At 42.4% G+C, this 17,400-nt stretch overlaps 1 protein-coding gene across 1 annotated transcript in view; it reads right to left on the bottom strand.

Annotated features, from left to right (window-relative positions):
* The window catches only part of LOC117512783 (E3 ubiquitin-protein ligase HECW1), a 521,859-nt gene that overhangs the window by 482,785 nt on the left and 21,674 nt on the right, over window positions 1-17,400 (bottom strand). The gene's annotated exons all lie outside the window — the stretch shown is intronic.

Below are 17,400 nucleotides of genomic sequence, written 5' to 3'. Positions count from 1 at the left end.
TCCCAGTTCTGGCACTTTATAAGCTTTTAAGGATTATATCAAAACTACTGCACATATTTTGACGAAATATTCACCATTGATAGATATTATGCTTTATATACTTATTTTATATATACATATTTACTGGATCAAATCACTTGATTTGATCTTACAATGCCCATCCAGTCTACAACCCCAATTCCAATGAAGTTGGGATGTTGTGTAAAATGTAAATAAAAACAGAAACCAATGATTTCAAATCCTCTTCAACCTATATTCAATTGAATACACCGCAAAGACAAGATGTTCAATGTTCAAACTGATAAACTTTATTGTTTTTGTGCAAATATTTGCTCATTTTGAAATGGATGCCTGCAACATGTTTCAAAAAAGCTGGGACAGTGGTATGTTTACCACTGTGTTACATCACCTTTCCTTCTAACCACACTCAATAAATGTTTGGGAACCGAGAACACTAATTGTTGAAGCTTTGTAAGTGGAATTCTTTCCCATTCTTACTTGATTGTACAACTTCAGTTGTTTAACAGTCTCTGTTGTCATATTTTGTGCTTCATAATGCGCCACACATTTTCAATGCGTGACAGGTCTGGACTGCAGGCAGGCCAGTCTAGTACCTGCACTCTTTTACTACGAAGCCACGCTGTTGTAACACGTGCAGAATGTGGCTTGGCATTGTCTTACTGAAATAAGCAGGGACGTCCCTGAAAATGACATTGCTTGGATAGCAGCATGTGTTGCTCCAAAACCTGCATATACCTTTCAGCATCGATGGTATCATCACAGATGTGTAAGTTGCCCATGTCATGGGCACTAACACACCCCCATACCATCACAGATGCTGGCTTTTGAACTTTGCGCTGGTAACAATCTGGATGGTCATTTTCCTCATTTGTCCAGAGGACACAGCGGCCATGATTTCCAAAAACAATTTGAGATGTGGACTCATCAGAACACAGCACACTTTTCCACTTTGCGCCTGTCCATTTCAAATGAGCTTGGGCCCAGAGAAGGCGGCAGAGTTTCTGGATGTTGTTGATGTATGGCTTTTGCTTTGCATGGTAGAGTTTTAACTTGCACTTGTAGATGTAGCAACGAACTGTGTTAACTGACAGTGGGTTTATTAAGTGTTCCTGAGCCCATGCGGTAAGATCCTTTACACAATGATGTTGGTTTTTAATGCAGTGCCACCTGAGGGATCAAAGGTCATGGGCATTCAATGTTGGCTTTCAGCCTTGCCGCTTACGTGTAGAAAGTTCTCCAGATTCTCTGAATCTTCTGATTATATTATGGACTGTAGATGATGGAATCACTAAATTCCTTGCAATTGAATGTTGAGAAACATTGTTCTTAAACTGTTGGACTATTTTTTCATGCAGTCGTTCACAAAGTGGTGATCCTCACCCCTTCTTTGCTTGTGAATGGCTGAGCTTTTTGGAGATGTTCCTTTTATACCCAATCATGACACTCACCTGTTTCCATTTAAGTGTTCTTTGACCATTCATCAACTTTACCAGTCTTTTGTTGCCCTGTCCCAACTTTTTTGAAATGTATTGCAGGCATTCATTTCAAAATGAGCAAATATTTGCATAAAAACAACAAAGTTTATCAGTTTGAACATCAAATATCTTGCCTTTGTGGTGTATTCAATTGAGTATAGGTTGAAGAGGATTTGCACGTCATTGTATTCTGTTTTTATTTCCATTTTACACAATGTCCCAACTTCAATGGAAATGGGATTGTACATGTGTTTTGTGGACTTGAAGAAGGCATATGATCGGGTACCCCTGGAGGTAATGTGGTGCGGGAGTATGGAGTGAGGGGTGTCCCTTCTCAGAGTCATCCAATCTCTGTACTCACAAAGTGAGAGCTGTGTTCGAGTGCTCAGCAGTGAGTTGGACTCATTTCCGGTGGGGGTTGGCCTCCACCAGGGCTGCGCCTTGTCACCAGTCCTGTTTGTGATATTCATACATAAGATATCGAGGCATAGTCAGGGAAGGAGGGTTTCCAGTTTGGTGGGCTCAGGGTCTCATCACTGCTTTTTGCAGATGATGTGGTCTTGTTCGCTTCATCATCCTGTGGCCTCCAACACTCACTGGGATAAGGATCAGCATCTCTAAATCTGAGGCCATGGTTCTCAACAGGAAGCTGATGATCATTCACCTGTGAGCAGGCTTTGTGTGAGCAGTGGTCCACCCCTCTCGTCGGATTTTTATTGCGAATAAATGTCTGAACGATTTGGAGCTTTGCTGCATCAAATTTTTCCAGAAACTGTGAGAGACCTCCAGGTGGACACCATTCGGAAAATTCAGATGGCTTTCAGGGACCATTTTATGGGGATTACACAGATTAAGGAGTGCTCCAGCCGGTTTAAAGACCGCCCACAGTGTCTGAGAGCACGGCGCACTCCAACAGGCTGACACCCCGCTGAAACAACAAGATAATTTCCAACGTGAAGGCTTTGTTGATCCGGGACGTCGTCTGACTTCCACAAAAAAGGCATAAGCCGTGGACATCAGCACTTTTTCGGCACATTCCACTGTTACAGGAGTTTTTTTTCATGGAAAAAGAAGCGGACGGATGCGCCACCGTGCCGCTCATTGTGTGGGACAAAACCAGGACGGCTTTGAGACGGATTTCAGACGGCTGTCGGTGGCTTTTTAGTCGTGTGACTATCCAAGAAATTGTGCACAAGCTGGACATGCCCCAACATGTCCTGTGAGGCTTCATCACGGCGTTGCTTTGCGGCATGTGGCTCCACCGCGACGCGCGGAATTCCTCCGCTCCTCTTTCCATGACAAAAACTCCTGTAACAGTGGAATGTGCCGTTCATTTCTAAACTGGACGCTGTGTTTTATCCGGGACGTCCTCTGACTAGCACAGGAATTGCGGAAGACGTGGACATCAGCACTTTTTCGGCACATTGAGACAGACATGCGGAGGAATTGGCTGGAGCACTCCTTAATTTGTGTAATTTCCATAAAATGGTCCCTGAAAGCCATCTGAATTTTCCGAATGGTGTCCACCTGGAGGTCTCTCACAGTTTCTGGAAAAATTTGATGCAGCAAAGCTCCAAATTGTTCAGACATTTATTCGCAATAAAATCCGACGAGAGGGGTGGACCAGTGCTCACTCAAAGCCTGCTCACAGGTGAATGACCCAACCGACAGGCGTGAAAAAACTCACGCATGCGCACAAAAGTTCAAGCTTGGCTGATGCAATCACACGTGATTCAAATCCATATGGTTTTTGGACAGACCTCGTAAAATACAAACATAGTCATACAAATACATGAATAAAACAAAGATAAGATACATAAAATACATAGAAGTAAAGGAAGAAGTAGAATAAGACCTAGTAAAATAACAAACTTTTAGGACAACCTGATAATAATGAATTACAATAGTCCAGCCTAGAGGAAATAAATGCATGAATTTGTTGGGAAAGTGTAGGAACACGGACCCACAACAGGGGGCGCAAGTGAACGGGCAATGGAGGAAGTCAAATAACAAAGCTTTACTGTTGTGAAACACGCACAACACACACAACTGATTACAATGTCGAAATAAGCCAAATGTCAATGGTGTCGTGTGGGCAGGCTTGAAGATAGGAGACGTCTGTCCAAGTCGAACCGGAACCACTCGATTTCCTCCGCCACAGAACCCCGGGAATACTGGAGCCGCCAAGTCCCGAACTCCCAGGTGGCCACTGCCTCCTTTCGTCGGATCCGGTACTGCTGGCGAGGAACAGAAACAGTCAGGTGTGGGTGCGGCAGCACCCAGCAACACGTAGGGTGGAAACACCACCTCCACCTCTCGTCAGAAAAATACTGTAGTGTAAGAATGTGAGTACTTATCCAAAAAGTCCGATACAGTCTCCAGCTGTACTACTCACTGTCTGCACACAAAGTATTACTGTCAGAAAGACAATAGAATCGGCTGAGAACGTTACCTCTTTGGTAGAGCGATATCTCGGCAATGAGGTGGAGATGCCGTCCTGCTGATATACCCCTGCAGATCCGATGATTGATGACAGCTGTCGCAGGTGAGGGGTGACAGCTGTCACTCTGGCTGCTCCTGCAAGGCGGCAGCGCCCCCTAGTGCCTGGAGCCCGCACTCCAGGCAGGGCGCCCTCTGGTGGTGGTGGGCCAGCAGTACCTCCTCTTCAGCGGCCCACACAACAGAATTAGTTTTTCAGCATCGCTCTGAGACAAGACCTTTCTAATTTTAGAGATATTGCGTAAATGCAAAAAAGCAGTCTTACATATTTGTTTAATATGCGCTTTGAACGACATATCCTGATCAAAAATGACTCCAAGATTTCTCACAGTATTACTAGAGGTCAGGGTAATGCCATCCAGAGTAAGGATCTGGTTAGACACCATGTTTCTAAGATTTGTGGGGCCAAGTACAATAACTTCAGTTTTATCTGAGTTTAAAAGCAGGAAATTAGAGGTCATCCATGTCCTTATGTCTGTAAGACAATCCTGCAGTTTAGCTAATTGGTGTGTGTCCTCTGGTTTCATGGATAGATAAAGCTGGGTATCATCTGCGTAACAATGAAAATTTAAGCAATACCGTCTAATAATACTGCCTAAGGGAAGCATGTATAAAGTGAATAAAATTGGTCCTAGCACAGAACCTTGTGGAACTCCATAATTAACCTTAGTCTGTGAAGAAGATTCCCCATTTACATGAACAAATTGTAATCTATTAGATAAATATGATTCAAACCACCGCAGCGCAGTGCCTTTAATACCTATGGCATGCTCTAATCTCTGTAATAAAATTTTATGGTCAACAGTATCAAAAGCAGCACTGAGGTCTAACAGAACAAGCACAGAGATGAGTCCACTGTCTGAGGCCATAAGAAGATCATTTGTAACCTTCACTAATGCTGTTTCTGTACTATGATGAATTCTAAAACCTGACTGAAACTCTTCAAATAGACCATTCCTCTGCAGATGATCAGTTAGCTGTTTTACAACTACCCTTTCAAGAATTTTTGAGAGAAAAGGAAGGTTGGAGATTGGCCTATAATTAGCTAAGATAGCTGGGTCAAGTGATGGCTTTTTAAGTAATGGTTTAATTACTGCCACCTTAAAAGCCTGTGGTACATAGCCAACTAATAAAGATAGATTGATCATATTTAAGATCGAAGCATTAAATAATGGTAGGGCTTCCTTGAGCAGCCTGGTAGGAATGGGGTCTAATAGACATGTTGATGGTTTGGATGAAGTAACTAATGAAAATAACTCAGACAGAACAATCTGAGAGAAAGAGTCTAACCAAATACCGGCATCACTGAAAGCAGCCAAAGATAACGATATGTCTTTGGGATGGTTATGAGTAATTTTTTCTCTAATAGTTAAAATTTTATTAGCAAAGAAAGTCATGAAGTCATTACTAGTTAAAGTTAAAGGAATACTCGGCTCAATAGAGCTCTGACTCTTTGTCAGCCTGGCTACAGTGCTGAAAAGAAACCTGGGGTTGTTCTTATTTTCTTCAATTAGTGATGAGTAGTAAGCTGTCCTAGCTTTACGGAGGGCTTTTTTATAGAGCAACAGACTCTTTTTCCAGGCTAAGTGAAGATCTTCTAAATTAGTGAGACGCCATTTCCTCTCCAACTTACGGGTTATCTGCTTTAAGCTGCGAGTTTGTGAGTTATACCACGGAGTCAGGCACTTCTCATTTAAAGCTCTCTTTTTCAGAGGAGCTACAGCATCCAAAGTTGTCTTCAATGAGGATGTAAAACTATTGACGAGATACTCTATCTCACTTACAGAGTTTAGGTAGCTACTCTGCACTGTGTTGGTATATGGCACTAGAGAACATAAAGAAGGAATCATATCCTTAAACCTAGTTACAGCTCTTTCTGAAAGACTTCTAGTGTAATGAAACTTATTCCCCACTGCTGGGTAGTCCATCAGAGTAAATGTAAATGTTATTAAGAAATGATCAGACAGAAGGGAGTTTTCAGGGAATACTGTTAAGTCTTCAATTTCCATACCATAAGTCAGAACAAGATCTAAGATATGATTAAAGTGGTGGGTGGACTCATTTACATTTTGAGCAAAGCCAGTTGAGTCTAATAATAGATTAAATGCAGTGTTGAGGCTGTCATTCTCAGCATCTGTGTGGATGTTAAAATCGCCCACTATAATTATCTTATCTGAGCTAAGCACTAAGTCAGACAAAAGTTCTGAAAATTCACACTGAAACTCACAGTAACGACCAGGAGGACGATAGATAACAACAAATAAAACTGGTTTTTCGGACTTCCAATTTGTATGGACAAGACTAAGAGTCAAGCTTTCAAATGAATTAAAGCTCTGTCTGGGTTTTTGATTAATTAATAAGCTGGAATGGAAGATTGCTGCTAATCCTCCGCCTCGGCCCGTGCTACGAGCGTTCTGGCAGTTAGTGTGACTCGGGGGTGTTGACTCATTTAAACTAACATATTCATCCTGCTGTAACCAGGTTTCTGTAAGGCAGAATAAATCAATATGTTGATCAATTATTATATCATTTACTAACAGGGACTTAGAAGAGAGAGACCTAATGTTTAATAGACCACATTTAACTGTTTTAGTCTGTGGTGCAGTTGAAGGTGCTATATTATTTTTTCTTTTTGAATTTTTATGCTTAAATAGATTTTTGCTGGTTATTGGTAGTCTGGGAGCAGCCACCGTCTCTACGGGGATGGGGTAATGAGGGGATGGCAGGGGGAGAGAAGCTGCAGAGAGGTGTGTAAGACTACAACTCTGCTTCCTGGTCCCAACCCTGTATAGTCACGGTTTGGAGGATTTAAGAAAATTGGCCAGATTTCTAGAAATGAGAGCTGCTCCATCCAAAGTGGGATGGATGCCGTCTCTCCTAACAAGACCAGGTTTTCCCCAGACAGGAGAAGCCGCCATGCTAAACCGGCTAAGAGCTAGTAGCTGCGCTAAGCTAGCGGATTCCTAAAAACACACAAAGTGAATGTGTAAATAATTTAGAGGTGATTCAGCAGAGGGAGTGCTTTAGTTAAGGCACGTGAAGATTACACTGTGAAACAAATCGTTATCTAGGTAACTAGATCAATCTAACTGCGCAGATTAAACAGCTAACAGATACAGCAAAACACCGCTGTGCTCCGGAACAGGAAGTGACGTAGAGGCAAGCCACTAATAAAATCAGTGTTTTCAGAGAAGCTCAAGTGACTGTCGAGAACTGTACCAAGATATTTAAAAGTTTCCACCGTTTCAACAAGCTGGCCATCGAGTGAAACTGGCTGCACTGTCAGTTCTTGCTTTGTGTAAAAAAACAAGCTCCTTTGTCTTAGAAACACTGATTTCCAGCTGGCTGTCAAGACACCAAGCTTCAAGAGCCTTAGTGTGAGCGAGATAGGACGCTTCGCCAGAGGAGTCACATTTCTGTAGCAGGCTGACTAGGGCCATGTCATCTATGGATTTAATCAGTTTAAAATTTGTCATTCACTGCAAATTCATTTGTAAAAAGAGAGAAGAGTAAAGGAGAAAGAATGCCGCCCTGTGGGCAGCCAGTGCTTATGATGAGCTCTCCTGACAGAATGTTGTTAGCACAAACCCTTTGAGGGCGACAAGACAGAAAGTCTCTGATCCAGAGGATCAGGCCCTTTTCAGCATTTAAATCAGCCAGCCTTTTCAGAAGAATGTTTAATTTCATAGAGTTAAACGTTGCACTGAAATCTACAAACAAAACCCGAGCATATGCTTTAGCAAGTGAAAGCTGCTTTGAGATCATGTCCAGCAAGATCAATATGGCATCATCAGTACCTCTGTCCCTCTTATAGGCAAAGTGCAGATGGTCTAGTTCATTGACCACTGTGGTGGTCAGGACATCAACTAAAACTCTCTCCATAGTTTTACATAATATGGAGGTTATGGCAATCTTCAGGTTTACTTGCCCCTGGCTTTTTTGGTACAGGCCTTATTATGGAACACTTCCAGGATTTGGGCACTCCTGTGACAAGGAGGGAATTAAACAATCTGGAGAAGACTCCTTTTAATTGAGGAGCACAGTCTTTGAGTAGACGGGCTTTCAGGCCATCTGGGCCAGTGGCCTTGTTTGGCTTCAGTTTAGAAAGACTTTTAGACACAGCGTCCTCAGTGATGGCTGTGGGGGCTCCTGCAGGTAGATTTTTACAGATCTCATCACATTCCAGTTTATCATCCACTTTATCAAATATACAGAAGAAACGGTTTAAATCATTTAACTCAAAACTCATTTAACTCAAAACATTGATTAATGCTTGAAGGAGCATCACATTTCTTACAGGTTATGCCCATCAGTGTATTTAGACCTTCCCAGGCTTGTTTTATAGTGCCACTGAAAAATTTACTTTCTAATTTATTCTTGTACTCAATTTTTGCCTTAAATATATTCCCTCTCAGCTGTCTCCTTTTTTCCTGCATTAATTGCACATTACCACAGCAGAAGGCAGCCTTCTTTTCATTAAGACAGATTTTCAATTGTTTGGACACCCAGGGTTTGCTGTTTGGGAATATTTTCACAGTTTTAGTCTCTGACACATTATCCTCACAGAACTTAATGTAAGATGTGACGGTGTCAGTAAGTTCATCTCCATCCTGACAGGATTCAAAGAAAATGTCCCAGTTTGTTTCATCAAAACAGTCTGTGAGTTGCTCTTTGCTTTCCTCGGACCACACCTGTACCTGCTTATTAACTGTTTTAATTATTTTGACCACAGCTTTGTATTTAGGCAAAAGATGAATTACATTGTGGTCAGATTTTCCAAGAGGTGGTCTGCATACCACTTTATAAGCCTTTGGGATGTTGCCATAGCAACGGTCAAGCGTCCAATGTAGACATGTGGGACAGTCTACATATTGCTGTAGAGTGGGCAAGTGGTCAGACAGATTGCAGGAGTTAAAGTCACCCAGAACGAAAACGGGCTGGTCAGCAGAGCGGGTGAGTGCATTATAGCTCTCTGCTATTCTCTCTCCTGCTGCGTTGTCATTTGGACCGGGCACGTATACAAGAATGACAGTGATCTGTCCGAACCCCCGCGGAAGATAAAAGGGTCTAAAAGTTACAGTCAGTATCTCATAGTCTGGTGTGCATACTTGCTCTCGTATGCTGTATTGAGTGGCCCAGCTGTTATCCATAAACAAACACAGACCCCCTCCAATGGATTTGTGCACAGTGTGCGCATCCCTGGCCGCTCTGACAGCGGAGTAGCCTGACAGGCTTGGTGTATCGTGATGATCTTTAAGCCATGTTTCCGTCAAACACACAAGATTACTCTGTCTAAATTCACTGTCATGCTCGGCTCTTAGCACAAGTTCATCGAGTTTGTTGCTTACCGAGCAGACGTTAGACAGAGTGATGACAGGCAGCGGGAATCTGCTGCGGCGTCGCCAGAGTCGTTGCCTCACGCCTCCCCTTGAGCCATGCTTTTTCCTCTTCCCCAAACATTTAAGTGGCTGACAGATTTCCTGACAGTTCGTAGCTAGACAGACTGAAGGAACCCCACCAGGTGAACGAAGTGACAAAAGATGTTCTCTGGTATAGGCAAGGAAGCTTTGCTGGCTTGTGAGGCAGCTCCCATGCACAAACGCTGATAGGCAGAAACTGATCCACAGCAGCACGATTTTCATTGCGACAATAAGGTGCAAAGTGCAGTGAAGTTCTGACAGGTCACATCCACTTTAAACCAATGAACTGCTTAAAAATATACGTTAAAGCAAATTTAAAAATGCTGACAGACAAACAGTGAAACAAACAGTGAGCGCAGGGTCAGCAGCAGGCTGCGCCCCCGGAAGTGAATGAATGAATGAATTTGAATGAATAAATGAATTTATTCAGCGCACAGACCAAAATGACAAATTAACCTCACAGCGAAAACAAAGAAAACAATCCGACAAAGGGCCCGTGTCTGAAAGGGTGTGGGCATCAGCAAAAGCTTATGAACGCCCACCCTTTAACCAACAAACAACAAAGTGAAAAACAACACCTCCGTGTTGGAAGCCTTACAGGACAAGTTGGAACATGCCCAGCTGTTAAACAATTTCTCTGATACTCAACTGAAAAGTGATCAAAAGCCGCCTGAATCTTACGAATGGTTTCCAACAAGGAGGTGTTTTTTGTCCCGCCGCGCCATGAGCGGCTGCGTCCTGACGCGCGAATCTGTCCGCACGTCTTTCATTACAAAATCTCCTTTAACAGTGGAATGTGCCGATAAAGTGCTGATCCTGACCTCTTATGAAACTTCTCTGCTAGTTACATGACATCCTGCATCAACAGAGCCTTAAATTTGGAAGTGATCAGTTCCTTTCAGCCTCTCAATCGCGGCTCGGAGCGCGGCGCGCCCTGCGGTGCTGTGGGCCGTCCTTAAAGCGGCAGTAACAATCCTTAATCTCTCTGAAGCCCATAAAATTTTCACCGAAAGCCAACCGAATCTTCAAAATGGTTTCCAGCTGGTTGTCTGGCAGAGTTTCTGAAAAAATTTTAATGCAACAAAACGGCAGTCCTTCAGACATTCTTCTGACAATGAAAAACGATGAGAGGGGTGGACCAGTGCTCACACAAAGCCTGCCCACAGGTGAATGATGCAACTGACAGGTGTGAAAAAAACTCACACATGCGCACAAAGGCTCAAACTTGGCTGATGCAATCAAACGTGATTCAAATCCATATGGTTTTTGAAAAAAATAAAAAGGTCCGATACTTTTCTCACAGACCTCATATATTAGGGTGGAGCTTATTTTTAACTTGTTAAGAAAATTGGTCTCACCCTCTTAAATTATTCCTCTATTACATAAAACCATATTCTGAAAATATTAGGGCTTTTGGTTCATATTTACTGGTAGCTCAATTGGACGAAAGTTTCATAGTTTTAGTTAAATTCTACATCAAATGGCATGGTATAACTGAAAGTTGGAAACCTCCTGTCTCTCTTCCAGTAACATATTCTGATCTCAGACATGGTAATTATGACTTTTTGGACACTATTTGTTGATTCTTAATAACTTAGCCAATGACAAACTAGTTTAATAATGAATTAAATTGTCTGATGTTTTCACTGACTTTCCAAAAGTTGGCAATTTCATCATAGGAGATTTTGTTTCTCCAGAATCCAAGGTTATCTTTAACATGCTGAAATTGCCAGAAACATTTCTTGAAGTAGACCCAGTAGAATGAGATGAAAGGGAAGACTACCAACTGGCTCGTAAAACTGTGATGGCCATCAAAGTTGTGAATGATCATGCAGAGTGAGGTGTAGCCCTTGTTCAAGAATACTGTGGTCTTATTACAAAGGATGAATCTCAGCTGCAGTACCTGCTAAAATTTTTTGAAAAACACCGCAAAGATTACCCAGACTGTCGCAAGAAGACATTAACTGCAGCAGCCACTACTTCCTCAGTTACAGACTCAGCAGTCTAGTCAGTCTACACTCTACATTGTATATATAAATCCATAAATTTGATTGCAATTTCATTGCAGTACTTATTGTTGTTTAATGTTTATATTATTAAAGCTTGTATTAAACTATGTGTTATGCTTTGGTAATTTTTCAAAAGTTTCACTTATTTCTACAACAGGGTTTAATATTTCACATTCATCCATCTATTTTCTTCCGCTTTATCTGGAGTCGGGTCGCGGGGGCAGCAGCTCAAGCAAAGCCGCCCAGACCTCCCGATCCACACACACCTCCCCCAGCTCCTCCGGGGGAACCCCAAGGTGTTCCCAAGCCAGCCGAGAGACGTAGTCCCTCCGGCGTGTCCTGGGTCTTCCCCGGGGCCTCCTCCCGATGGGACATGCCCGGAACACCTCTCCAGCGAGGCATCCGGAAAAGATGCCCGAGCCACCTCAACTGGCTCCTTTCGATGTGGAGGAGCAGCGGCTCGACGCTGAGCTCCGCCCGAGTGGCCGAGCTCCTCACCCTATCTCTAAGGGAGCGCCCAGCCACCCTGCGGAGGAAACTCATCTCGGCCACTTATACTCTTGATCTCGTTCTTTCGGTCATGAGCCAAATCTCATGACCATAGGTGAGGATCGGGACGTAGATCGATTGGTAAATCGAGAGCTTTGCCCCCCTACTCAGCTCTCTCTTCACCACGACGGTCCGATACAGCGACCGCATCACTGCAGATGCTGCACCGATCCGTCTATCGATCTCACGCTCCATCCATCCCTCACTCGTGAACAAGACCCCGAGATACTTAAACTCCTCCACTTGAGGCAAGGACACTCCACCAACCTGAAGAGGGCAAAGCACCTTTTTCCGGTCGAGAACCATGGCCTCGGATTTGGAGGTGCTGATTTTCATCCCGGACACTTCACACTCGGCTGCAAACTGCCCCAGTGCACGCTGAAGTTCCTGATTTGTTATGATTAAACTTTGAGTTCTTTGAGGTACCTCTAAATATTATCATAGGACTCTCAAATTTTACCTATATATTTTTTAACTAATAAAGAAACTTTTTGAGGGGTGAGACCTTAGAAAATCTAAATACAAAAAAATGTTATATATATATATATACATATATAAAATATACCATATTTTCCTGACTATATGTTGCACCGGAGTATAAGTCACACCAGCCACTATATCCATTATAAAGAAAAATAAGCCATAAATAAGTCGCACTGGACGATAAGTCGCATGGACATACAAGTATGTTAACTTAACATGGAAAAGTTCAGATGATAATATTGTGACGGCAAAAGGAAGAAATTGGCGTCACCTTGAGTTCAGAAGATTTATTCGACAAAATACATGAATGTGGTTCTGCAACAGATGTCATTTCTCACAACAACCATGTCACTCAGGGTGCCAAAAATGTGAAATGTGAAAACGTGCAATATGCCAAGAGCGCAACAGGAACATCACAATAACATAAATAACATGCGAACAAGTTCACTTAACCCTCAATTTCACTCCAAATCATTGAAACCATTAAATTCTTCTTCCTCTGTGTCACTTTGAAACAACTGCGCCAACTCCGGAGGAAGACATCTGATTGGTTATCGTGACCAGTGTGACCTACAGGGCAGCTGCCATACTACAGTGCCCATGATGCATTGCATTTCCATTTCCGGTGGCCATATAACAACATAGAGTGACTCTGTCACGTAAACTTGTTTTATTACGGTAAATTAATTGAGAATCCACTGGTATATTTTTCATTTATAAGTCGCTTTGGAGTATAGGTTGCACCCCCGGCCAAAACATGTAAAAAAGTGCGACTTACAGTCCGGGAAAAAAAAAATATATATATATTTAAAGCAATCACTAAACTAAGATTTTAAAACACAAACATGTAAACAGCAGTGGACCATGCACAAAACCTAAAAAAACAAAGCAGAATCGATAAACCTAATTCATCATGCTATAACAAGTAATTAAATGATTTTTGAAGAGCCTTTTGAAGCCAACCAAGTTACCGAGTGACTTTAATCTTTGTTTGTACTCTCACCTATGGTCATGAGGGTTGGGTCATGACTGAAACAACTAGACTGCTGGTACAAGCGGCCAAAATGGGCTTCTTTAGGAGGGTGGCTGGTGTCTCCCTTAGAGACAGGGTGAGAAGCTCGGTCATCTATGGGGAGCATGGAGTAGAGCTGCTGCTCCTTCATATTGAAAAGAGCCAACTGAGATGGTTCGGGCATCTGGTAAGGATGACTCCTGGGCCCCTCTCCAGGGAGATGTTCCAGGCACGTCCATCTGGGAGGAGACCCTGGGGAAGACCTAGGACTAGGTGGAGAGATTTTATCTCCACACTTACCTGGGATACCCCAGTCAGAGGTGGTCATTGTGGCATGGGAAAGGAAAGTCTGGGGTCCCCTGCTGGAGCTTTGCCCCCGTGACCTGATCCCGGTTAAGCGGTTGAAGATGAGTGAGTGATTTGATCTTACATGTATTTTGATCTGAAGCCTGCATCACAATTCACAACACATGTGGTGGACACACATTGGTTGCAGGGAATGGCAGCCTGCAGGTGTGCCACTGGTATCTGGGGGAATGTTTGTGAAACAGTACAGGCATCGTACTTGTCACCTATAGGCTGTGTGGCTGCCATGCATGAGGCATTGGGATATATTGCATTATCAGAAAATGCAAATCATATGCCAGACCCCCATTATCAGTGTGTGTTCAGTGAGTGAGGAGTGCATGTGACTTGCAATTAACCAGTGTCATAAGCCAGGAGTACCTGTGACACACGTGGTTAGCACATGACAGTCACTCCTGACGTGCATGTCAGCAAAGACAATATCACTTTGTGCCTTACCTCAGCTTCTATCACCTGCATACAGTGGGCCAACACCCTCTTTCTGCTGAGCTTTCTTTCATGGTGCCTTCTCAGCAACAATTTGAGAGAGCTATGATGTCATAATAAATAATTCTGGTGGTTAAAAATGCAACATTCCATTAATTCATGGAAAACAATCATTGCATTGCTGTCCAACGTTCTGAAAGAGTTGAACTAAAACAATTTAAGATTCTGGATCTTGTTCCCGATCCACTCCCAAAATTAATAGAATCTTCCATGGCCTATCTGTGGTGAAAATTTTGTCCAAATTCATGCAGTAGTTTTGACGTAATCCTTGACAGCCTATGAAGTGAAATTTGGAGCCCCAAACCGGATCTGGATCAAAACTGCAAATTTGGTGAGAATATGTAAAGTAGTTTTAACGTAATCATTCAAAACCCTATATAAAGTGAAATCTTGATCCACATTCCGGATACGGATCTCTTCCAAAATTTGAGTCTTCTATGGTGTAATATCTATCTGTGGTGAAAATTTCGTTAAAATCCGTGCAGTGGTTTTGACATAATCCTTAACAGCCTATAAAGTGAAATCCCGAGCCACAATCCGAATGACAATCTGGATCACCTCCAAAATTCAGTGGAGTCATCCATACCCTAATATCTATCTGTGGTGCAAATTTGGTGAGAATCCGAGAAGTAGTTTTGATGTCATTGTTCAAAGCCTATATAAAGTGAAATCTTCATCCATAATCTGAATCCAGATCACCTCCAACATTTAATGGAGTCTTCCATGGCCTAATATCTATCTGTGGTGAAAATATTGTCATAGTCGGTGCAATTTTTTGACGTAATCCTTAACCCCCTGGGGTCCAAGGGCAGTTTTCCAAGGGCATCGCCTGCCATAAATGTTTTATTATTGCTGTTAACAGCTCTCCCTGCATCCCACAATCAAGTTTTATGTCTCTTTTTTTCAGGACAACCTGTACTTTCAGAATATATATAAATGGTAAATGGACTGCATTTATATAGCACTTTTCCATCTGAATCAGGCGCTCAAAGCGCTTTACAATTATGCCTCACATTCACCCCAATGTCAGGGAGCAATAGGGGATTAAAGGCCTTGCCCAAGGGCCCTTAGTGATTTTCCAGTCAGACGGGGATTTGAACCCATGATCTTCCGGACTCAAGCCCAACACCTTAACCACTAGACCATCACCTCCCCTATATATGCTATATATGCGATAGTTGTGTTTTATAAGTGTAATAAAGGTTTACAATCAGAAATAAGAAAGGAAAAAGTAAAGCGGAAATACATTTCCACACATATGCATTCAAAACACACAGTAAACTATAATAAACAACACTTAGGTAATTTGGGCTCTTGTGTGAAAGACTGCACAACAAAAGGGTTTCAAACAATAAACACAAATGCACATTTTGAACAATATATACAAAATGGTCTATGCGTTTTGTTTGTCCTCAAAGCAATTTCTGTCTGCTATTACACAAAGGTCACATCACAAACATCTACTTCTACTGTGTTTTGGAGTGTTCTGTCCTGCTCTGAAAGCAGCTTTGACACTTTGGCCCATTTACACTCTGAGGAGCGGCCCCTTCCCTCTCGCTCCATTGATATGGTAAACAGTGCTTTACATCGGAGCAAGAGAGCTTGCCACAGGCTTATTCAATAACATTCACAGGTAATGAGGAGTGGAGCATCTTTAAAACTCACACAATCTGTGTTTGAGCATGTGACATTGTCATCAGAGGCCCTCTGACTGCTCCGTCTGCTCACTTTCACTGATTGCTGTGCGTAATGGCACAGGGCGCATTGGAGCAAGCAGCCAGATGGCTATTCAAACGGGCCAACTTGTAACACATCACTCCTAAAAACAATGTTTGGTTTATCATGTGAGGTAAATCTGCTCTATGATTGGATTTTGGAAAACCATGTGACGGTGAACAAATTCCAATTGCACACTCACATTGCGCACGTCATCACACAGCTTCTATGAGGAGTACAAAGATGGCAGATGGCTGGCTCAAACGTCCGCTGAGTTAACTTTTCAGTAAAAAAAAAGTTTCTATCTCATATCATTAAAACGTTATAACTTAGTAAAACTTGGTCTCAGCCGTTGTATACAACGGCCTCGGCCCCAGAGGGTTAAAAGCCTATATTGTGAAATCCTGAGTCAGAGTCCAGATCCGGATTGCCTCTAAAATGCAGTGGAGTCTTCCATGCCCTAATATCTATATGTGGTGCAAATCTGGTAAGAATCTGTGAAGGGGTTTTGATGTAATCCTTCAAAGCCTATATAAACTGAAACTTGATCCAGATCAGCTCGAAAACTTAATGAAGTCTTTCATGGCCTAATATGTATCTATAGTGCAAATTTTGTGAAAATCCGTGAAATAGTTTTGCTGTAATCCTTCAAAGCCTATTTAAAGTGAAACTTGATGCAGAATCTGCATCCGGATCTGAATTACCTCCGAAATTTAATGGAGTCTTCTTTGGGCTAATATCTATCTGTGGTGAAAATTTCATCAAAATCTGTGCAGTAGTTTTGATGTAATCTTGCAAATAGTCAGACAAATAAAGAAAGAAAGAAATGGCTTTACGGCTTCAAGACATAAACAAAACTGATCTGACACCGCTCCATTCTGAAAGTGCAGTGAAATCAAGCAATGCTCCATACCAATCATCTCGGCTTTGCAAGTGAAGAGAGTTGGACTCTGTTTATACACGGTTCCAATACCAATCTGCAAATCGGTTTCTACTGTAACAAACAAACGTGACAGAGTAATTATATGTAAATTGATGAAAATCTCCCATATTCATGTAGGCCTGTTATGCTATATGTACAAGGGCTGCTATTGTCAATACAAGTAGGCATGCATCAGTTAACTGTTCTCAAGCTTTATCACACACTTCTTTGTTTATTCACAAGCAATTTCCATGATAACGATTTAAAGTTCCAGAAGTTGTCTTCCAAAACAAGGGCGTCTTATGTGGACAACAGTTTCTGTCAGGGTGTGATGATGAATCAGTCTGAAACAGGGGTCACCAGCCCTGTTTGTGGAGGGCACCTGCCCTGCATGTTTTCTAACTCTCCCTGATCCAGTCCCAGGCAGTTAACTCTATCAGGT

This window comes from Thalassophryne amazonica, chromosome 1 (genome assembly GCF_902500255.1).
Source record: "Thalassophryne amazonica chromosome 1, fThaAma1.1, whole genome shotgun sequence".
In the NCBI taxonomy this organism is placed as follows: Eukaryota; Metazoa; Chordata; class Actinopteri; order Batrachoidiformes; family Batrachoididae; genus Thalassophryne; species Thalassophryne amazonica.
The sequence above is the reverse complement of the archived record's forward strand: the minus strand, read 5'-3'. Positions and strand labels throughout refer to the sequence as shown.